A 13,456-nucleotide genomic window follows, 5' to 3' on the forward strand; every position below is an offset into this window, starting at 1 on the left:
GCCCCCGTGCCCCCAGCCCCCGCCCGGGGGCGGGCCCCAGGACTGCTGCCACGACTGCCCTGCTGGTCAACCAGGCATGCCTGGGGCGCATAGGGTGGGATCCTCCTTGGTTAGACTGAGGACAGAGTGGGGTCCAGCAGGTCGCTGACTGCATGGGAGCCAGATGTAACTGGAGAAGCTGGAAGATACTGCATGGAATGTTTGGGTGGGATCCTCCTGCAGGGCGGGCCTGGACAGAGACACAGCCGCAGCCCGGCTGCAGCGTTCCTGGGAATGGCTGCTGCCTTGGGCCTGACACAGGCTATGCAGCTAGTGCAGTCCCTTCCCAACTGTCATCTCATCAGGCCTCAAACCACCCCGAAGTCGGTGCTGTTACTTCTCTCTGTACAGCTGAGGACCCGATATGCAGAGGTCTGGTTACCAATCTCCCGCACTGGACAGACACAAACAGGCCCAGGTGATTCGGCAAGTCCCAGACGTGAATGGGTGAAGCCTGCGCGAGCAGGGAGCGGGTGGGGCAGGAGGGCAGGCACTCATCAGTGCCCGCGGATTGTTGCCAGGTGGGAATGCAGCCTTGGGATTGCAAGATCTTTGGATTTTTCCAGAAGGGCTGGAAATCTGGATTTTTAAAATATGAAATCTTCAATTTTTTAATGTTGACAATTTAATTTCTTTTAAAATATCTAGTGGGCTTAACAAAACACATTCTTGGGCTGGACTTCACTTCGGGCTGCCAGTTTGCAGACTTGGGCCCACATGTGGCCTGCAAGATGCTAGAAGAACTGGGAGAGCACCCACCCTCCCCAACCAAAATTAAAAATCCAAATGCCCCAGGGAGGTCAAATCAGACAACACGAGGATGGGCTTATTGAGCGCCTATATGTCAGACTTAGTTCAGAGAATATGGGATATACTGCCGTAAAATAAACATACAAACCGAAGAATCTCCACTCTCACTGGGTTTATAACCGAACTGGAAAGACATGACATAAAGACAGATCAATACAGTCTATGGTATGTTGGGTTGGCCTCATAGCACAGTAGGTAAGCGCTGTTGTACCTGAAAAGCTGAATCCTACATGGCCAACCACAGTGCAAGGCCCAGTTCTGGCAGCTGGAAGGGTACACTGGGTACCTGTGCACGCAGGCCCCAAATCCCGATGGAACGGAGAAATGGAGGAAGAAAGATCATTGAGCATGCTCAGTGCGGGGGTACTTTCTCTCAGTCTTTGACAGTACATATGCCCTCAGGCAACAACAAAATAATTCATTGCATATTATTAATAGTCACTAAGGAGAGCTAGAGTGAAAAGGTGGGGGTGAAGACATTTAGTGCTAGTACTGCAATTTCATATAGGGTGGCCAGAGTCAGCTTCATGGAGACCATAAAATGTGATAAAGACTTCAAAGTGGGGCAGAGGAAAGGGTCCATGTCAATATCTTTAGGAAAAATGTCCAGAAAAAAGGAAACTACAAAGGCCTTGAGGCCTAAAGGATGGTACTGGAGTGGCTTAGAGACAGTAAGGGAGGGTGAGGGGCTGGGCAGAGGAAGGGCTGAGTAGTAGGATTAGAGTCAGAGGGAAGAGGAACAGGGAAGAGGAGACCAAAGGACCTAGGGCCTTCAGTAACAGGGAAGAGGAGACCAAAGGACCTAGGGCTTTTGACTCTATTCTGAGACTGGAAGCCACTGGAGTGACAGGATTGTTCTTGCTGCTGTGTTGAGAAGGGACTGAAGAGAAGCAAGACACAAGGGAGGAAGCAGGAAGACTCTTTAAGAGACTGTTGCAGTACCAGCAGGTGATGTAGCAGCTGAGCTGGACTCCCACATGGCTGACGGCGGTTCAGGTCCTAGATATGGCTGCCCCAAAAAATCACAACACATAAATAGATTAATTAATTAATTATTTTAAAAAAGAGAGAGAGAGAGAGACTATCGCAATAATCTGGGCAAGGGAATGATGGAACCTGGCACCAGAGGGGTGGATGCGAAGGTAGTGAGAAGTCACCAATTCTAGACATATTTTTAGGTAAACCCAGTAGCATATGAGTAAAAGTTAAATAACCAACTCTTATGGACAGAGGAAGAGGCCAATGTCTATCATGGAAAAACTCGAAATATCTCTGATTTTAAGCTTCCAACAGGACAAGAACTAGCTTGCAAGATTTCTAAAAGTTTAACTCTTGCGAGTCAGCACAGGCCAGCTTCAGCACACCACTGGGTGGACCTCACAGGGTTTGCTAATGTGAGAAGTGAGAGAAGAATGAAGAGCATTCCAAGACTTGGGTGACTGACGAAGCCAGTTATTTAGATGAAGAAGACTTTGATGGAATTAGGTTTGGGAGAAAACACCAGAGATCTCCATTTGGATGTTATAAGCTAGAGAAACTCACTATAATTTTTCATTTCTATACCTCATAAGACATTATTACTACTATTTTATGTAGTCAGTATTCATTTAGATCTCTCTACAGTTTCCTTTCTTTTCTTTTTTGCTCTGTATTATCTCTTGCCTCTCAGACCTTCCATCTGGGATGATTTTCCATCTGCCCAAAGAATTTCCTTTAATAAGAGTCAGCTGGAAGCAAACTCATTTTTGTTGTTGTTGTTTTTTACTTTATTTTGATCATCTGAAAGGATCTGTATCTCACCCTCATTATTAAAATGTATTTTCACCGAGAAAAACACGTTAGATGGGCAGTTATTTCCTTTCAACATATTGAAAACTATTTAAGATAATCTGTCTTTCATATTTTTGTGAGTGTGTTTTGGCTTACTAAAATTTCACAACAATAGTTCTGGGCTGGAATATCTGTTTATCTTGCTTAAGATTAATTTGTCTTACTGACTTGTGAAAATTAAGAATTTAAATGTAAATTTATCTTAATTTGTCTTCTAAAGCCTTTCTTAAAGATTTGTTGTTTTATATAATTTCTGGAACATTATCAGCTGTTATCTGTTTACATATTGCCTTCTGACACAATTTATTTCTTCTCTGTTTCTGGGACTCCAATTAAACATACATTGGTTCTTCTCTCTGTGTCTTCTATAGCTTTTAATGTTTCTTTTATAGTTTTCATCTTAATTGTTCCTCTGTGTTAAATTTTGAATAATTTCTTCTATCTTCCAGTTTATTAAGTATAACCAGATGCACCCTTTGAGCTTTTATTTTAATTAAGAATTTATTATTTGGGGGTGCAGGCAGGTGGCGTGGCAGTTAAAGGCACTGGATTCCCACATGGCTGACTATGGTTTAAGTCCTGAACATGGTGGCTTGCTTTATCACCTTCCCTTTCTCTCTGTCTCTGTCTCTCTCTGGTCAAATCAAAAAAAATAAAAATAACAAATGAAATTAGATAAATAAATGTTTTATTAAAAAAGAATTTGTTATTTAGGGGCCCGCAGGTGGTGCAGTGGTTACGTTGCTGGACTCCCACATGGCTGACCATGGTTTGAGTCCTGGGCCCAGTGGCTTGAAACTCACACCAGGTATGTGTACTTGCATGCCCAAGATCCAAGGAGGAGAAGGGAGGAGAAGGGATTGAGGCATGGCCATCCCCCCAGGGAGTGATTTCTCACTTTCCCTCTCAGTCTCTGTCTCTCTTGGATGAGCGTATGCACTCTAAGGAAAAAAGAAAGAATTTATTATTTTTACAAGTTTGATTTTTTTCCAAATCTAAAGCAATTGTCATAGCTTTTTATTAGATATGGATATTTTCAAGCACGGCTTTTATTTCTCTAAACATACTAGTTGTAATTGCTGTTGTTACTGTTTTCTCTAGAAAAACCCTAAGGTGTCACACTCAAATTGCAAGGGTTCTCTGTTGCCTTCCATGGGGAGTGCTGAAAAATTAGTTGAGGGCCATGGTGCGGGGGAGAGGTGTTTGGAATCACCTTTCTAATATTTTCTATATGTGTGGGTGTGCTGGAAGTTTAATTTTACATCTAAGTAGGTCAGATTTGTATATGTGTATCTTTGAGTGTACATGTAAATGTATATTCAAAAGTTCATTAAAAAAAATGGTTACATCACTGGACTCCTATATAGTTGACCACAGCTCAAGTCCTGGACCTGGTGGCTTAAAACTCACACTAGGTGCATGTGTGTGAGGGCCCCAAATCCTGAGAGGAGAACAGAGAAGGGATGCAGTGTGACCATCCACCCTGGAGGGTGATTTCTTGCTTTCTGTCTCTCTGTCTCTCTCTCTTTCTCTGGTGAGTGCACATGTCCTATAACAAAAATATCTCTGAAAAAAAATGAAGTTATAGTATGAGTTTATTCTGGTGCAAAAAAAATTTGAGGGACCGAAGTGAGTGCACATGTCCTATAACAAAAATATCTCTGAAAAAAAATGAAGTTATAGTATGAGTTTATTCTGGTGCAAAAAAAATTTGAGGGACCGAAGTGGGGGTGGTGGTTAAGGTGCTGGACTCCTACATGGCCAACAGTGGTTCAAGTCCTGAACCTGGCGGCTTACTTTCTCACTTTCTTACTCTCTGTCTCTCTCCCTCTCTTTCTCTCTCTCTGGTGAGTGCTTGTGCCCTGTAGCAAATTGAGAACTAATAATAAATTTAAAAATTTTTTAATGTTGACATTCATGCAAGAGTTTTTCATAATACACATTTTGCATGAACTTTTTGGAAAACTTCTCATACCTACCCAATAGTCGTAGTTGTTTAATACTGTGTCTAATAATTGCAAAATCTGGTTTTTGCAGTTTAGTTTCTCTTATCTGTTGTGCCTATAGATTTTTACTCATGCTGTATATTTCCTGGAATATTTAGAGGTTTTGTTTGTTTGTTTGTTATTCATCAGAATTAAATCATTTGGTGAAATAATTTGAAATTCAGGAGATGAGGTTGTCTTCCTCCAGAAAAGCAATATTGTTTGTTTGTTTTGTCTTATTCTGGTTTGGTTTTGCCTTTTCCAAACACCTGTGGACAGCGTTGCTCTGAATCTACTCTAAATCAAGTTCCAAGTACTGAGGGAGTGGTGAGAACTTCGCCAGGCTGTTTCCCATCAGTTCAGTTTTGGTTCCGCTTTACTCCAGAGGTAGTCCTTTGTGGTCCTTATGGAGGGGAATATTTCCCACATTCTTCATTTTCTAGTTCCTTGTCCTTACAGGCATCAAAAGTGCACATTTATTGGGACAGCAAGTACCCTCAAAGAAAACCTTCAGCTTCTGTCTGTTTCCATTTTTCCCCTTCTATTCTGTCTGGCTGTTTCTTTCTCTCTTATTAACTCTTGTTAACTCTGTTTCTTTAGAAAAAATATTTTAAATATTTTACCTATCTTTTTTTTATTTTCAATGGTAGATTTGGTTCAAATAACCTAGTCTGTTATTACTAGAAATTGGGAATAGCACTAAATGGTTTCCATGTGGGGCAAGTGACATGACATGAAGTTCTCACAGTGATGGAAATATTTTACAGCTGATTGGTATTTGAAAAGCTGATCAACATCACTAACCAACAGGGAAACGCAAATTAATGCCACCATGAGATATTACCTCACACCTATTATAATGGCTTGTATCAAGAAGATGAAAGACAATAAGCATTGGCAAAGATTTGGAGAAAAGCAATACACTGTTGATGAGGATGTAAATTAGTACAGACATTACGGAAAACATTATGGAGGTTCCTTTAAAAATTGAAAATAGAACTACCATATGATCCTGCAATTCCACTACTGGGTATGTCTCCAGAGGAAACAGAATCAGTATGTTGAACAGATACCTGCCCTGCATGTTTACTGAAGTGCTGTTCACAGTCTCCAAGGTTAGATTCAACCCAAGTGCTCCTCAATGAATGAACAGATAAAGAAAATGAGGAAGGCTCTCTGCTCTCCCCATTTGACAGACAGCCATGTCTTCTCATGCAGTGCCAGTGGTGTCTGGGAGACACGATGGCGAAGGTCAGAGTAAACAGATTTGGCCGTATTGGGCACCTGGTCACCAGGGCAGCCTTTAACTCTGGCGAAGTGGATATCATCGCCATCAACGACCCCTTCATTGACTTGAACTACTTGGTCTACATGTTCCAGGATGAGGCCACCCATGGCAAGTTCAATGGCACCATCAAGGCTGAGAATGGGAAGCTTGTCATCAGTGGGAAATCTATCACCATCTTCCAGGAGTGAGATCCCACCAACATCAAATAGGGTGATGCTGGTGCTCAGTATGTTGTGGAGTCCACCAGTGTCTTCCCTACCATGGAGAAGGCTGGGACTCACTTGAAGGGTGGGGCCAAAAGGGTCATCATCTCTGCCCCTTCTGCCATGTTTGTGATGGGCGTGAACCACAAGAAGTATGACAACTCCCTGAAGATTGTCAGCAATACCTCCTGTACATCAGCTGCTTGGCTCCCCTGGCCAAGGTCATCCATGACAACTTTGGCATTGTGGAAGGACTCATGGCCACAGTCCACACCATCACTACCACCCAGAAGATTGTGGACAGCCCCTCAGGGAAGCTGTGGCCTGATGGCTGTGGGGCCACCCAGAACATCATCCCAGCATTGACCAGCGCTGCCAAGGCTGTGGGCAAGTCATCCCGGAGCTGAACAGGAAGCTCACTGGCATGGCCTTTCATGTCCCCACCCTCAATGTGTTGGTCATGGACCTGACCTGCCACCTAAATAACGCTGCCAAATACGATGACTTCAAGAAGGTGATGAGGCAGACCTCACAAGACCCCTGAAGGGCATCCTGGGCTACACCGAAGACCAGGTCATCTCCTATGACTTCAACAGTGACACCCACTCCTCCATCTTTGATGCTGGTATGGCAATGCATTTGGCTACAGCAACAGGGTGGTGGACCTCATGGTCCACATGGTCTCCAAGGAGTAGAGACCCTGGTCCACTGGCCCCAGCACGAGCACAAGGAAGAGAGGCTCTCAGCTGCTGGGGAGGTGCTGCTCCCACTCAGTCCCCACCACACTGAGAAGCTCCCCTCCTTCATCCCAGACCCCCTGGAGAAGGGGAGGGACTCAGGGAGCCCTACCTTGTCGTGAACCATCAATAAAGTACACTGTATCAGAAAAAAAAAAGTGTGGTATATATAATTATATATGTATGTGTGAGTGTGTGCATGTGAATATTCACACACACACAACATACACATGCTAGATACTCTTCAGCCTTAAAAAAAAAGAAAATCCTGTCATTTGCATGAACGTGAATGAACCTGAAGGACTCTACATTAAGTGAAGTAAGCCAGGCATAGAGAGACAAATTCTTCATGATCCCACTTATATGTGGAATCTAAAAGAGTTGAACCCCTGAATCAGAGAGGAACGTGTGATTGCAAGAGGTTGGGGTGGGCCACTGGACAGAGCCATGGAGTGGTTGATCAAAAGATAGAAATTTCAGCTAAGCAGGAAAAATAAGTTCAAGAGACCTATTGCACAACATGCCAACTAGAGTTAATAATGACATGTAGTGTACTTGCTAACAGAGTAGATTGTGAGGTTTTTTTTTTTGAGAGGTTTTTTGTTATAGGGAGCTTGCACTTGTCAAAAAGACAGAGACAGAGAGACAAAAAGCAACACCGCAATCCTTTCTCCTCCATTCTCCTCTCGGGATCTTGGGCATGCACGCACACATGCCTGGCGTGAGTTTAAACCGCCAGGTCCGGGACTCAAACCACAGTCAACTACATGGGAGTCTAGCCACACAGCCATTACGCCAACTGCTGGTCCAGTCTTTTGTGGTTTGTTTTTTTTTGTTTGTTTGTTTGTTTTTTTGAGAGTTTTTTGCCTAGGGTGCATAAACTCAACAGAGAGACAGAGAGAGATAGAGACAGTGAGAGGGAAAGTGAGAAATCACCTCCTGGGGGATTGGCCATGCTGCAATCCCTTCTCCTCCTGGGATCTTGGGCACAGATGCGCATGTGACTGGTGTGATTTTTAAGCCACCGGGTCCAGAACTCGAACTGTGGTTGAGTATGTGAAAGTCCAGCGATGTAACCACTATGCCATCTGCTGGTCCTGATTTTAAGTGTCCTTACTACAAAAAATGTATAGAATATGAGATAAGTAGTACGTTAATTAGCTCAATTCAGTCATTCCACAATGTATACATATATCAAAACATCATGTTGTACCACATAAATATATATATATAACTTTTATTTGTCAATTAAAAATTAAAATTCTATACATCTGATTGGTTACATGGGGATGTGCGTGTATATATATATATGTGTGTGTGTGTGTGTGTGTGTGTGTGTGTGTGTGTGTGTATAAAAGTTCATCAAACTATGTAACCTTTAAAATGAGTACTTGTTACTCTATGAAAAGTATAACTCAAAAAAGTTGACTTAAGAAGTAAGAGGGTTGGAGCCAGCAGGTGACATGGTGGTTAAAGAGCTAAACTCCCACATGGCTGACTGCAGTTTGAGTCCCGGCTCCAGCAGCTAGAAATTCAACACTGGGCGCATGTGTGTGCGTGCCCAAAATCCCAAGAGAAGAATGGAGGAGAAAGGATTCCAGCCTGACCATCCCCCCTGGAGGGTGATTTCTCACTTTTCCTCTCCCTGTCTTCCTCTGTCTCTGGTGAGGTCACAGACCCTTTGGCAAGAGCCTTAAAAAGAAGAAGCAGTAAGAGGGTCAGCTCTGTGGTACAGTGGTCGAACACTGCACACGGAGAGCTGGATTCCACATGCCTACCACAGTTTGAATCCTAGCCCCAGTAACTGAAAAAATACGTCAGGTTATGTGCACAGGCGCTCAAAATCCTGGCAGAAGGGAGAAAGGGACAAGGAAGGATTGCAGTGTGATCACTCCCTGTTGGGGGACACGTTCTCTCTCTCTCTCTCTCTCTCTTGATCGCTGTCTCTCTCAGGTGCATACACGCTCTGGCAATAAGAAAAAAAGTGTAAAAAAAGAAACCTGTCTTGGTTTTGGTAACGCACGGGTTTCAAAGGGCTGGACAGTGGCGTAAGGGTGAAACAGGACACTGTGAGGCCAACTCTCACGGGAAGGTTCCTACCTAGAGACCTCCCTGAGTCCTCCAGGGCTGACTGAAGTGGGGGTGAATCATGGCGTCGAGACCTTGATGGAGTGCTGTCTGTGTGTGTGTATCCCTCTCTGTTTCTTGCTCATAGATGAAATACATAAATAGGCTAAAAAAAAAAAAGAGTGGGTTATAGAGTACCCCACACTGGAGCCTTAATAGAGGAAAGACTAGACGCTGCTCACTCTGCCAGCCCCCCGCAGGGTCTCGAGTCTGCTCGTAGGTGGGGAAGCCTCTGTTTATAAACGTGGTGTTGCGTTTGTGTAATTGTGAAGACGGGTCACATGGAGCAGAGTTGTTACTCAGAACAAATATGGGGTTAGAGAGAGACAGGTCTGGCGGCATTGAGGCCTTGCCTCTTAGAGAAGGCAGCCATGGCGCACAAGAAGAAAAGGGCCCGGCAACTTGTCCCTGCCACTCTCGTGTACAGACGGCAGTGGGAGGAAGGGAGGGGGAGAAAGGCATGCAGGTGGCATGATTCCAGGATAGGTGGCAGGGCCTAGAACTCAGAGTGGGCCTCCCCGTGCCTCTTTGGAAGCAGAGAGCAGTGTAATGTCACAGGGTGGGCTGGTGGCACCTCCAACCTTGCTGGGTGCCTGGGAGCAGGGCTATGTCTCCAGGTCTCCCATTCACACTGCATAGTTCTCAGGCTCCTTTGATGGGATCTAGTCCCCTTGGAGGACAAGGAAGCATAAGACGAGGAGCCTGTACTGACACTCACCAAATGACTTTGAAGAAGTCATCCAATCTGTCCCAGGTTCTTATATTTAAAGCAGAAGTCAAGGGACCAGCAGATAGAGTAATGGTTACGTTGCTGAACTCCCAGATGGCTGACAGTGGTTCAAGTTCCAAATCTGGCAGCTTCAAACTCACAATGGGTACATGTGCATATGTGCCCAAAATCCCAAGAGGAGAATAGAGGAGGAGGGATTGTGGTGTGGCCATTCCCCTGGGGAGGGGTGATTTCTGGTTTTCTGTCTGTCTCTCAGGTGAGTGCATGCTCCCTATAGCAAAATAAAAAAACAAAAACAAAAACAAAACTTTAAAAAAATAAAATAAAGCAGAAATAAAAATTTTAAAATGTGGTAATATCAATATGTTAAAATTTTTAACATTCGGGAACCAGCAGTTAGCGTAATGGCTATGTCGCTGTGCGCCCACGTAGTCGACTGTGGTTCGCATCCCGGACCCGGTGGCTTAAAACTCACACCAGGCGCGTGTGCGTGTGTGCCCAAGATCCCGAGAGGAGAATGGAGGAGAAGGGATTGCGGCCTGACCATCCCCTCTGGGGGGTGATTTCTCGCTTTCTGTCTCTGTGTCTCTCTCTGTCTGGAGAGTTCACATGCCCTGTAGTGAAAATCTCTCCAAAAAAAAAATTTTTTTTTGAAAAAAAAAAGAAATTTAACATACAGCCCAGTGCACAATAGGCCTCTTTAAAAACAAACAAAAAAGCATCCTTTTGTTTTTTTAATTTGCCAGAGAGAGAGAGAGAGGAGTTGGGGAGGAGGGAGTGTGACAAAGCACCCCCAGGAGGGACAGCTACACTGTAATCCCTTCTCCAGTCTCCTCTCGGGATTTTGGGCAAGCATACACATGCACCCAGAATGTTTTTCAAGACACCAGGCCCAAGAGTCGAACTGCACAGTTAGACGTGTGGGCTCTAGCTGCCTTAACCACCATGCCACTGGCTGGCCCCATAGTAGTCTTTTAATGCATGGAAATTTGCTATTGTTATTAAGGAGACGAGGCTAATACAAAGGGAAAAAATGAGAGAATAATTTGGGACAGGATATAATTAAGGATATTTTTAGGTGGTACAGACCAGACTTCAGGCTTGGAAGCAGAATAGGAAAGGAAATTAAAACACACACACACACACACACACACACACACACACACACTGACGTTAATTCCTCATTCATGCATTACATAACGTGTTAGGGACCTACCTGGCTGCTTTCTCCCCTTCGCAGCCTACTGCCATTCTCCATATGCTTAGATTTATTGGGGTATTTCCTTCTGTATCTTCCACCGGCCCAGGCATTAGGATCCTGTTCACAGCTATACCCTCGGAGCCCAGCACAGTGCCAGCACATAGTAGGTGCTCACTAAACACTTGTCAGATGAATGCCAGGCCTGTGCAGGTGCCGGAATACACCGGAGCCTTCACTGAGTTCTTAGTCTAAAGAGGGAGCCAGAGCGAGACAGAGCAGAAGTGAGCAGGCAGAGGCCTGAGGTGACCAAGGGGTGGCAGGAGAGAGGGAGGAGGCAGTAGAGGGAGCTGACAGGCCTAGCATGGAAGCCCTGGTGCGGAGGCAGCAGGGGCACTGGAAGGGGCTTAGGGGTAACCAGGAAAAATAAAACGAAGGGGCACTTTCCTTGGACAAGGTCCAGGGCTCAGAGGCTGGAGGAAAGTCCGAAGGGGGAGCTCACAGGTGCGCAGACTCTGAGACACCTCTGCTGCCCCCGCCCCGACAGGCTTGGGATGAAGGAGCCACCCAGTTCTGGGATAGTGTCAGGGGACACCAGCAAGGGCCTGAGCTCAGTCCAGGCAGCTCCTTAGGACTCCAGGCGGCGCCTGCAGCTCCGCGAGGGCCTAGCGGAGAGAAGGCCAGGATGACTTCATCCTGCTGCAATTGAGGGCTAATGCATTTCATATCTCTTCTCTGAGCTCAGTCAGAGTAGCCAGAGCCTGGGTGAGACAGGAAGAAGCAGAACCAAGAGAGCAGGGGCAGCCGGAGGGATGGGGAGGGGAGGAAACGGAGGGCTGAGTGAGGAGGGGCAGGAAGGAAGAGAAGAGAAAGGATGCGGGAAGGCAGGGGAAGGAGAGGAGGGAGGAGGGGAAGAAGGTCCCTGTCCAGGGCAACCAGAGCAGGACGGCAAACCCCCCTTCTGCCAGCCCTCAGCAGGGACAGCAGGGAGGCCTTCTGCCTGCCCCAGGCCTTGCTCTTCCTCCTCCTCACACCTCCCCATTGTGCCCCCATTGTTCCCCTCACCCTCTAGAACAGACAGGGAGAAGGTGGCCGCCTGCCCAGAGAGCTCCTGCACTCAGAGGAGCCGACAGATGAGTAATGCCGAGGCTGGAACAGCACTCGCGACAACACCCGTTTACCCAGCACCTGTCTCCAAGGAGCCCAGAGCCCGCCTCTCATCCAGGCTCTCTTAAGACAGAATAATTTAGAGCTCCTCTGTCCCCAAAGAGGACCTGGGTAGAAGAAAGGAGCTGAATTCCATCACGAGGGAGACAAGGTGGACAGAAGGAAGACTTCCCACCAAGGTCATTTCAGCTGGAAGCACCAAGCTGACAATAACCAGGGGGATGAGGTTCTTTGCTTCCGGGCGAAGGGGGAGGCTCCAAGAATGTGATCCACCCCTGTCCTGGGCTGCCTCCCCCGAGCCCCATATGCCCCACACCACTTTGCTAACTCTACAGCCTTCCACTGAGCCCCAGCCGGGAGCAGACGGTCGGGGCTGCCAGCCATCTTCCAAAACATGTTTTGCCTTTTCGCCTGCGTTTTGTGGCTTGGCTCGAATGGCTTGAACATTCCCCACACCTGGGGTGGGCCAAGATGGGCCGCTCCATCACTCACATCACCGCTTCCAGCCTCAAACACTGCTCTGTCCTCACAACAGCCCTAGGGGAGGGGACAGCCGGCCTTGTCGCCCGAGATGAGCAAGAGGGGGCTCCTAGAGACGCAGCGGGAGGGCATCGGGGCCATGGCACAGGGGGGCCAATCTTGCTGCAGAGACCCTAGTCTCACCACTCAGTGCTTCCAAGAGAGGGCTCCCGGGATGGTCTTCCACGGCCTGGTAGAGACGGCCGCATTCACTCTGCAGAGGTGCCTGGATCCCAGGAGCAGCATCGGGGTCCAGTCAGTTCCTTGGGCAGCTCTCGGCCCTCAGCCAGTGCCGTCCTGGCTAAACCCCGGTTGGTGGACGCCTTGGCCAGCATAAACACCACGAAGGAAACACAGTGTCTCTTGGCAAGGACACCCCAACAATGCTCTGGATCCCTTCACAGTGCTATTCCATGAGCCACCCCCATAAAAAGTGTTTATCTTTTGCCGTGTGCCTTTGGGTTGAGACAGTCGCTGTGGGTCTTGGTGCTCCCAGATTGTCCTGCCCATTGTCGGCTGTGCTCGGCTCTCAGAGCAGACAGCAAGCCTCCTTGTCACTCCATGGAGCCCTCTGAATAGGCCCCAGGCCCCTGCCCCGCAACAGGGTGAAAGAGCAAGCTCCTCTTTCTCACCCCTTTCTCTGCCTGCTCTTGGGAAAGGCCCAGTCTGACAGGGGAGACAATCCCTCCGCTGGGACCCTGCTCCACCTGCCGGGAGTTCCCAGGGCACAGAGCCACACGACAAGGGGACATGGGCACCCAGGGACAAAGTGTAAGCAAGTGAGAGCAAGTGGAAGCCAGAGTGACCGCAGGCACAGAGGGGT

At 47.0% G+C, this 13,456-nt stretch overlaps 1 pseudogene; it reads left to right on the forward strand.

The window, feature by feature from the left end:
* The first annotated feature begins 5,677 nt into the window (after nucleotides 1-5,677).
* Nucleotides 5,678-6,930, forward strand: LOC102478240 (glyceraldehyde-3-phosphate dehydrogenase-like; annotated as a pseudogene).
* The last annotated feature ends 6,526 nt before the right edge of the window (nucleotides 6,931-13,456 follow it).

Source organism: Tupaia chinensis, unplaced genomic scaffold (assembly GCF_000334495.1).
Source record: "Tupaia chinensis unplaced genomic scaffold, TupChi_1.0 Scaffold000627_1, whole genome shotgun sequence".
Taxonomy (NCBI): Eukaryota; Metazoa; Chordata; class Mammalia; order Scandentia; family Tupaiidae; genus Tupaia; species Tupaia belangeri.